The sequence below is a fragment of the Trichomycterus rosablanca genome, chromosome 15, assembly GCF_030014385.1.
Source record: "Trichomycterus rosablanca isolate fTriRos1 chromosome 15, fTriRos1.hap1, whole genome shotgun sequence".
NCBI classification, from domain to species: Eukaryota; Metazoa; Chordata; class Actinopteri; order Siluriformes; family Trichomycteridae; genus Trichomycterus; species Trichomycterus rosablanca.
The window spans coordinates 20,788,162-20,798,225 of NC_086002.1; positions in this window are offsets into that span (position 1 = coordinate 20,788,162).

Genomic DNA, 10,064 nt, shown 5'->3' on the forward strand with positions numbered 1-10,064 from the left:
AGAACATCCCCGTGTCAGTTTTAAGTTCACATATACTGACACATTTCTAAAACAACACATGGCTCAAACATTCACATACTACTGATGTTTCTAACTCTTACAAAACAGATTCAAGTCTATTTTAGTTATTTATCTGATACATCTCTTTTATAAAGATGCACTTTTTAACGTTTAACTTTTTTAACACAGTTAAAATACAATGTCTTATTTCACTTATTTGGTTTTTATTGATACACAGCTAAGATCACTTTCACTTTAACCAAGATGTGTCTGACTTTGAAATATGTTTATGAAACGTTATGCTTTAGCAGAATATGACTTATAACGTCCCATTTCTCACAATACAGTGAAATATACAAACACATTTTTAACACAGATGTCACTTATAAAGACTTTATAAGTCAGTATTGTTCAGCACAGAAGAATCTGAAAACTTATTTACTCAATTTTTATGTATGTATTTGTTTAATATATTCACTGTTTATTTAGTTAATCACTCATTCATGACTAACACCCGATTTAACAAAACATTAATGGCTCTAGCAGTCCAGGTGAGACATATCCACCCATTTTACTTACATTTCTCTCTCTCTCTCTCTCTCTCTCTCTCTCTCTCTCTCTCTCTCTCTCTCTCTCTCTCTCTCTCTCTCTCTCACACACACACACACACACACACACACACCTGCAAAAGCTAGCAACAAACACAAGCGTTGTCCATTTATATATTACACATTCCTAAACACAATTTTACTCTCATGTTTTATTCACCCTACACCTCCTCCTACACCGCTGCAGGTGTTTTAGATGTATTTTTTTATCCTAACGTGTCTCTAATGCTACTTTCACAAGCACTGAAAGGTTTCTAAAGCTATTTGTTTGTTTTATTTCAATTTCACTACAATTTGACTGATTTGACCTAATATGAATTTTTTTATCATACACTGCTCTATTCTCCCACTCTGTCTTATATCCTAGTATGTGTTATTTTTTGCCCTGTTGAATTTCTTTTTTTAGCATGTTTAAAACTGCAAAATTATTAAAATTAAACTTTAGTTACAGAAAATATGTGTAATACATCAAATCGATTGTGGATTAATTTACTGAGGCAAAACTACAGTGGCTAAGAATTGCAAAACAAATTAACAATTTAGAAAACAAAATTACAAAAACAAAAACAAATTTACAAGAGCTGAAACACTTTTACCAATGCCGAAACAAATTTACAAACGGCCGATCTGATGGAAAGGGTAAGTACAATTCACAGGAAGTGCTCGTTGCTTACCTGCTGCCAATCAAACTGTTTTGCAAGGATGAAGTGAACAGAGTTTGTGATGGTAACACTAAACAATAGTGATGTGCAGATGAAGCCTCATTAAAGCTTTTGAAGCTTTTCCTGATTGTGCTGAAAAGAGCTGAGTGGGGGAGGAGGGGGGTGGTTAGGGTTGCACCTATAAAAAATATAAGGTGTCTTACACAGTCATGAGAACATTATCAAAATGTTTTATTTAGGGTGTTTAACATATATTATTTTAATTCTTTATAATAATAAGTCAGAACCATATTTTAGACAAAACAACGCACTCTGCCCACTGTGCTACTCATACAGCGGTGTATTAAACAGGTTGTTATGCTGATAAACCTGCGCGCACACACCGTTACTAAGAACACTTTCTAATTCCCACGATAGCAGCAGTATCCTTCTGTTAATACATATCGCTTTGTCTCCCATTGATAAAAATACGGAACGAAGCTTGTCCTGTATCATTTCAATACTGAATGCGGCGTTTAGTCTCCAAATAAAGAACGATTCTGTATTTTACGGGGCGGTTGGTAACCCTAGTTTGACTGCAGGGGCAGAATCGCCCCAGAATGCTCTCATAGACTCTCATGTTAAAGCTCTTTTTTTCGTATTACAGGAGCTATAATGCATTTTGAATGATCTCCGGAGGGGCTCGCACATACGTGCCTGCGTCACACGTAATCGTTCCTTATTTGGAAACTAAAGATGATGTTCCGCATTTTTATCAATGGGAGAGAAACGCTGCAGATTAGACTGAGACGGGGTGATATGTATGAAACAGAAGAAAACAGCTGCTACCGCGGGAATTAAAAGGGGTTCGGTTATTATTGTAAGTAGTGTTCACTTTTAGTCTTAGTAACGCCGTGTGCAGGGCGAAAGTAAAGTAACAGGGTCAGTACTTTTCTCACTGCCCCCCTAAGCAACGCAGTCCAGAACAGGGCTGCATGTCTGTGTGATGGATCATGTAAAAACGTTGTTTACACTATTGAGAAAAAATGTTACATGATGTTCTTTATGCATGTTGTTTTACCTAAAATATGGTTTTGATTTATTATTATAAAGAATGAAAATAATAAATGTTAAACAGCCTAAATAAAACTGTGTATGACCCGTTATATTTTGGGTTGCACAGTTCTGAAAGTTGGCAACTCTAGTTGGAGCAGCTAGCACCTAAAATAAAATGCTGATGAAGACTGAATTAAATTGTTAGTGTGAAGGCTTTACTTCATTTTATGATTAATGGTAAAGCTGGTCTCTCTCCATGTTCAAAGTTATTTGTTAGGGCAAACTGACAGATGACTTAAGATGTTAATTATTTAAGCATTAATTTACCCATTCAACAGGTCACCTTGGCCATCATCGCAACAATTGCCCCCCCTGAGAGATTTGGCAGGAGCCGCCACTGTTTGACTGTCTCTTATATAGTCAGTGAGATAAAAGCACCAAAGCTTTGAATCAGTCCCGCACATTCCTGCTGGTTTAATACAAGCTCCGATACACTGAGTCGAGTGTTACAAAAGTGAAACAAGCTTCAAAGCCTCGGTATCAAATGTTCCATCCCTAATAAACAATGTTCTGTCTATTTTGTGTTAATTATTTCAGCCAGTTGGCCACTTTTGTTTTTCTTGTGTGAATTCCTTAGATGTTTAGAGAAGCGGACGGTAGATAGAGATGCACAGGCCATGTCTAAACGTCTGCACAAACAATCTTCCTACAAGAAAAACAAAAGTGGGTCAAACTGTGCCAAATCAATGTGCGGATCATGATCCGCCGAAGAGCTGACCCCGCAACCGAGCGGGAAAAAGGCCCAGGAGAAGAAGAAGATTGTCATGTGTTTGTAAATACATCTTTTCGGATGCAACAACTCTTTTTATATGTGTGTTCAGTTTTAATCTGAGAAGCAGCCTTTGAAAATGGGTATCGTTGAGTGTCATCTTTGTCTGAAGTACCTTTCGTGGTTGACCCAGCACCTAAAAAGGATTTGCAGTTCTCCCAGGGGCTTTAGTAAAGTTTAGTACTTGAAATTCTAAGTGCTGACCTTAAGAAAACATGGCAAGTCTGCATGGATTTTGCTCGAATCGTTGTCCAGAAAAAAAATACTTTGGAATGCCTGAACGGTTCTATTTGAGTATGTTTATCTAGAGCCTCTGATGACAATGTAGCCGAAATTTCGGACTCGTCTGACCTTTCTAGAGCCTGTTTGGACACGTTCCAATTCCAATATATTCCCATTCAAATCCCATAATAACTTTTTGGACACCACTTGGGCCGTTTGACTTAAAACTCAACTATGTGGGCAGTCAACACCTCTAGAAGTAGTCTGAAAAATCTGAAAGCTCTAGGTCCACATGAAGATTTTTAAGGCCTTTCAGTATTTCTCCTCCTTCACTGAGAAAGGCATAAGGCCAAGGTGCAAGTCTGCATGGATTTTGCTCGAATCGTTGCCCCAATAAAAAATACTTCGGAATGCCCGAACGCTTCCAAATTTGAGTATGTTTATCTGGAGCCTATGTCGACAATGTCGCCAAAATTTCGGACCCATCGGACCTTGCTACCCCGTTTGGACACGTCCAAATCCCAATTTATTCCCATTCAGATTCTTACACGCTCTATGTAACACTGCTTTGAAAGGTCCGATCGACTCAAAACTCGAATGTGTGGGCTGTGGACACCTCTAGAAGCAGTGTGAAAAATCTGGAAGCCCTAGGTCCACTTGAACATTTTTAAGGCCTTCCTGTGTTTCTTTTGCCTGACTTTGAACCATTTCTAAAGGTTCCAGAACCTCTAGGACAACAAAACTTGTTTGCATTACAAACTACGAGTTTTCCCGAGTGTAACCATACCAAATTTGTCTACCTAAGTGCCCAATAAACATGTTAATTTAGTAGCTAAACGTTATAAAAACGGGGCGATTTTCCGCGATTTCCCGTAGAGTTAGCTCAAGCTGCTGGTGTCAAACAGCATCTACTCATCGAGACAAATCTATTGATATGTGTATCTTGCATGTTGATCACCGGGAAGTATGAAAAACGAGTGTCATTAGCATTCGGTTGCTAACAAAGGCCTCATAGGCTTGGCGGGAATAAACAGTCAAACACTGACACCGGGACTTGATTGAATCGTAATCTAGGAGTCCTCCCGAGTGCATGGGTACCAAATTTGTCCAACAAAGTGCCCGATAAACATGTTAATTTAGTAAAAAAATTTATTACATAGTAAAAAACGGGGCGATTTTCGGCAATTTCCAGCGGAATTACTGCCGTTTCTGGTGTCAAATGACATCTACTCATCAAGACGAATCCATTGGTATGTGTTTCGTGTCTGTAGACCCTTGGGAAGTGTGAAAAATAAGCATTTGGGCCTTCACTACTGTATGCTGCTTATGGGACCCCACTCAAGTATTCAATATATTGCAAATGGGATGACTTTTCACTGTCCAAAAGCTGTATATTTTTCATGCCTTTATTATACTGGAAATGGGATGAGTTTATTTTTATTTTTATTTGGTCCAAAACCAGTATAATATGACCAAAACCCTTAAGAGATTTTTTGGTCCAATTTTTTTCTTTGTTTCTCTGATCTTTTTCAAACTTGCACCATAGGTTGGGGAGGTGGAGACTTAGAGAGGAACGCAGATTTGGAAGTCCTACCTCGCTCCAAACCTGAGATCTGACATTCCCATTTCCAATATATCGCATAGGTAAAAAATATAGTGGCGGCTGCTGGTCTTTCAAAGAGGGGAAGCTCATTGTCGGCTTACATCATAAAATTTGTCAATTTATTTATATATAAATGTATAAATTCTCCCCTTTGTTAGTTTTCAAGAAAATGGCCTGAAATGGGTTGCAGTTTGTCTTCCGACTTCACTCGCAAAATCCGCGATGGTACTGAAGCTCCCAGCGACAGCTGTCAATCAAAACGGGATTCAGCCTTTCGACTGATCCTCCAATCATCTTGCAGAAGCTCAGCGTCCAGACCCGCCCACAGCTCATTCACCCCCAGAGACGCTCAGCGTCCGGGGGCGGGACAAAATCGTGGCATTTATCCAATGACCGGCAAGTTTCGAAGTCCCGCCCATGCAGCCCCATAGAAGCAAAGAGACGCTCAGCGTCTGCGGGTAAATGCATGAATGTATGAGTTAACAAAATCGAGTCGATTTGTGATAAGTAGCTGATTCTGAATGAACTCGTCTTCAAGATGAACGTGTTCTAACGCATTTGTAGTCAATGAAATGTTAACACAACTGTACATATTTGACCATTTAATTTTTGACATTTTAGGGGAAGCTGAGCTTCCCTTGCAGTCTTACAGAAATCGCCACTGATATATATATATATATATATATATATGTGTGTGTGTGTGTTTGTCAAAATTTGCTTATATAATCATAAATAGACTTATCCCATTTGCAATATATTCTGAATCTCACTTGCAATATACTGTAATGATATAGGATCTCATTCCAGTTGCGACATACAGGGGTTGGACAAAATAACTGAAACACCTGGTTTTAGACCACAATAATTTATTAGTATGGTGTAGGGCCTCCTTTTGCGGCCAATACAGCGTCAATTCGTCTTGGAAATGACATATACAAGTCCTGCACAGTGGTCAGAGGGATTTTAAGCCATTCTTCTTGCAGGAGAGTGGCCAGGTCACTACGTGATGCTGGTGGAGGAAAACGTTTCCTGACTCGCTTCTCCAAAACACCCCAAAGTGGCTCAATAATATTTAGATCTGGTGACTGTGCAGGCCATGGGAGATGTTCAACTTCACTTTCATGTTCATCAAACCAATCTTTCACCAGTCTTGCTGTCTGTATTGGTGCATTGTCATCCTGATACACGGCACCGCCATTGGATGCACATGGTCCTCCAGAATGGTTTGGTAGTCCTTGGCAGTCATCTAGCACAAGTATTGGGCCAAGGGAATGCCATGATATGGCAGCCCAAACCATCACTGATCCACCCCCATGCTTCACTCTGGGCATGCAACAGTCTGGGTGGTACGCTTCTTTGGGGCTTCTCCACACCGTAACTCTCCCGGATGTGGGGAAAACAGTAAAGGTGGACTCATCAGAGAACAATACATGTTTCACATTGTCCACAGCCCAAGATTTGCGCTCCTTGCACCATTGAAACCGACGTTTGGCATTGGCACGAGTGACCAAAGGTTTGGCTATAGCAGCCCGGCCGTGTATATTGACCCTGTGGAGCTCCCGACGGACAGTTCTGGTGGAAACAGAAGAGTTGAGGTGCACATTTAATTCTGCCGTGATTTGGGCAGCCGTGGTTTTATGTTTTTTGGATACAATCCGGGTTAGCACCCGAACATCCCTTTCAGACAGCTTCCTCTTGCGTCCACAGTTAATCCTGTTGGATGTGGTTTGTCCTTCTTGGTGGTATGCTGACATTACCCTGGATACCGTGGCTCTTGCTACATCACAAAGACTTGCTGTCTTGGTCACAGATGTGCCAGCAAGACGTGCACCAACAATTTGTCCTCTTTTGAACTCTGGTATGTCACCCATAATGTTGTGTGCATTGCAATATTTTGAGCAAAACTGTGCTCTTACCCTGCTAATTGAACCTTCACACTCTGCTCTTACTGGTGCAATGTGCAATTAATGAAGATTGGCCACCAGACTGGTCCAATTTAGCCATGAAACCTCCCACACTAAAATGACAGGTGTTTCAGTTATTTTGTCCAACCCCTGTAAGTCCTACTTGCAATATACTGTAGTAATACATGTCATCCCATTTGCAATACAGAAATACAATTCTGGGGTGGCAGAGCCGGACGGGTTGCGGGCCCCTGCCGGCCTCGGGCCGGGGACCCTGGGTACCGAAAGCAGAGGCGATCTGAGGGCCAAAATACGGGGGGCCCCACGCACAGCGTCCGGCAAAAGGCACGTAATAGATTGCTATCGGGACATTAAGGCACTAATTAGAGGAAGTATTACTGTTATAATGTTATTTACATATATGTACATGTTTAAATGTCTTTTATTTATAGAATGATGAGTTTTTCTTCTTTAAAACAGATTATTTGATGATTAGTAAAAATACTTCAGGGAGAAGAGAGAACTCATTAGGGATCGGTAAAAGACTGAGATCATATCCTCTTTATAATTAAATTAAAATAATTTTAAAAGAAAAAATAGAGGTTGATGTTTATTTAAAAACATTTAAATTAATAAGGCTTTTCGTCTTTACGTATCATTTGCAGATATTAAATTATCTGTTTTCTTGTGCCTCATGTGTGACAAATTCTCATTGGACTGTATGTCCATGTTTAGTGATGATGATGAAAATAATGATGATGATGATGATGATGATGTCATAATAACAGAAGAAGAGCAAGAATAAAATTATCACAGGATTGATGGCCTAAAACAAAAACAAATACAACAGAAAAAAAAGCCCTACTACTACTACAGCCAGTGCTTATGATTATTATTCCACATATGGTGTGGTGCTTAAAAAAGTAAAAATAAATAAATAACCATACAATAATAATAATAATTTAAATGAATAAATAAATAATCTTTATCTCTATATCTGTTTTTTTCTCTCTCTATTTCATTCCAAGAGCTTTATTAGCGTGACTGTTGTAATACTTACAGTATTGCTAAAGCATTGAAAAGACAGAATATGAATGTATATACAGGGGAAAAAAAGGAAATATAAATAAAAAAAATTTAAAATTTAAAAATAAAAGACATGTATATATGGAACACTTTCTCTTTGTGGGTTAATTCAGACTGTTCCTCTGTTCGGGTGTATCAGTCCGTGTCTCTCAGACTGTTGCAGGCAGATACATACTGAGCTGCTACAGTGCTTCTCTCCTTCTCCTCTCCTAACATGATGCTCAGTTTCTGACTGCTGTTATTTATGTAGTATGTAGATTCAGATTCAAGTAGCTCTGTAGGCATGACAGTAGAAAACAATATTCCCAAAGCAGTACAAACTATAAACAGTAAAACTGAACAGAGAACACAAATAATAGACAATAAAAAATAATTTGTCTAATTTACATAACGATATACAGAGGATATAAAAATGTTCTTAATAAACATATATAGGTGTGTGTGTGTGTGTGTCTCAGGTACTGTGCAGTGAGGGATTTGTTGTTTAAATCTGTCTGTGACATTTTCTTGTGTTGGTTTGAATTTTTGGCAGTGAAGAAGGAAGTGCATCTCTGTCTCCACTGTAAGATGTGGCTCCAGTTTATATTTACTTTTTATTTCACGATGGTATTCTAGTCTACTGTGAGATTGGATTTGGTTCTCCCAGTGTTCTAGATACCTGTTCTTACTGTTAGCTATGAGCTGTTGGACAGTGCTGTGATCTATGGTGAGGCCTGTATGTGCTGTAGTGCTTTAAATTGTAGTGACTCTTTGGGACTTGACTTTAGGTGTATCAAGAAATGTTGAGATCTTTTTTGTATGTTTAAATTCGGCCTATTTCTGCCCTGCAGGTGATGGTCGGTGTTTTCCTTTGGACTTATAAAATCATTCTACAGAAATGAACATGCAGGGTTTCTGTTGGATGTTTGTACCATTTAATAGAACTGTAAAAAATTTAGTGGACCCCATACTTCACTCCCGTACAGTGCAACGGGCTGTATCACACTAACAAATAATTTACTCCATTGAGGTGGGAATGTCAATGTTGTAAAATCTCCTCCTGATTGTGTACAGGCCTCTGCCGGCTTTTTCCTTTAGTGCATTCACTGCCATGCTGAAACTCCCTGATGCAGTAATGAGTACAGCCATGGCCTAGTGGTTAGGGTACTGGACTAGTAATCAGAAGGTTGCTGGTTCAAGCCCCACCACTGACAGGTTGCTGCTGTTGGGCCCTTGAGCAAGGTCCTTAACCCTCAATTGCTCAGATTGTATATTGTAACTGTACTGTAAGTCGCTTTGGATAAACGCGTCTGCTAAATGCTGAAAATGTAAATGTAATGATGAGACCAAGGTAAGTGTACTGCATTGTGTGCTCCAGGGCAGTGCTGACCATGGTAAACTGGTGCCATGTATTCCTGACATCTAGGTTTGTTTTTGGAACACCATCATTTTTGTTTTCTTTAGATGTACTGCTAGGGCCCAGTTCTGGCAGTACTGCTCCAACAGGTCTAGGTGCAGCTGCATAGAGTAGAAATGTTACTTCCCCGTCCTGCAGAGTGAGTCCGGGGGCTGCACACTAATTCATTTATGTAGATATTAAACAGTGTTGGACTCAGACTGCAGTCCTGCAATTCTGTGTTGTGTATTGTGTATGTTTGTCACCAGTTCTTACAGCACTTTTGTTTATTAGTAGTATCTGTGTGTGTTTGAGTAAAATGTGTGTATACACACACACACACACAAACACACACACACACACACACACAAATACATAAAAAAATACATACATAAAAGAAAACACTTATACACATATACATTTTGTTCGTGTGTTGTCACATTTTGACCACTAGATGGGAGCCACGCTCTACTAATTGTCTATTGGTTCTCCATAACATAAGTAACTAGTTATATTATAAGTTACTACTACTACTACCATCACCAATAATACTATTATTACGACAACAACTATAATAGAAAAAAACAAATTGATTATTATGAGTAATTATGATTATTTACAGTTAATATTTTACAATATGTCTTTCCTAAGATGCCTGTAATTACCCTGTGTTGAGTACCTAAAATAGTATTTTATTATTGATATTGATACATTATTCTGAATAATAATTACTGATTTCT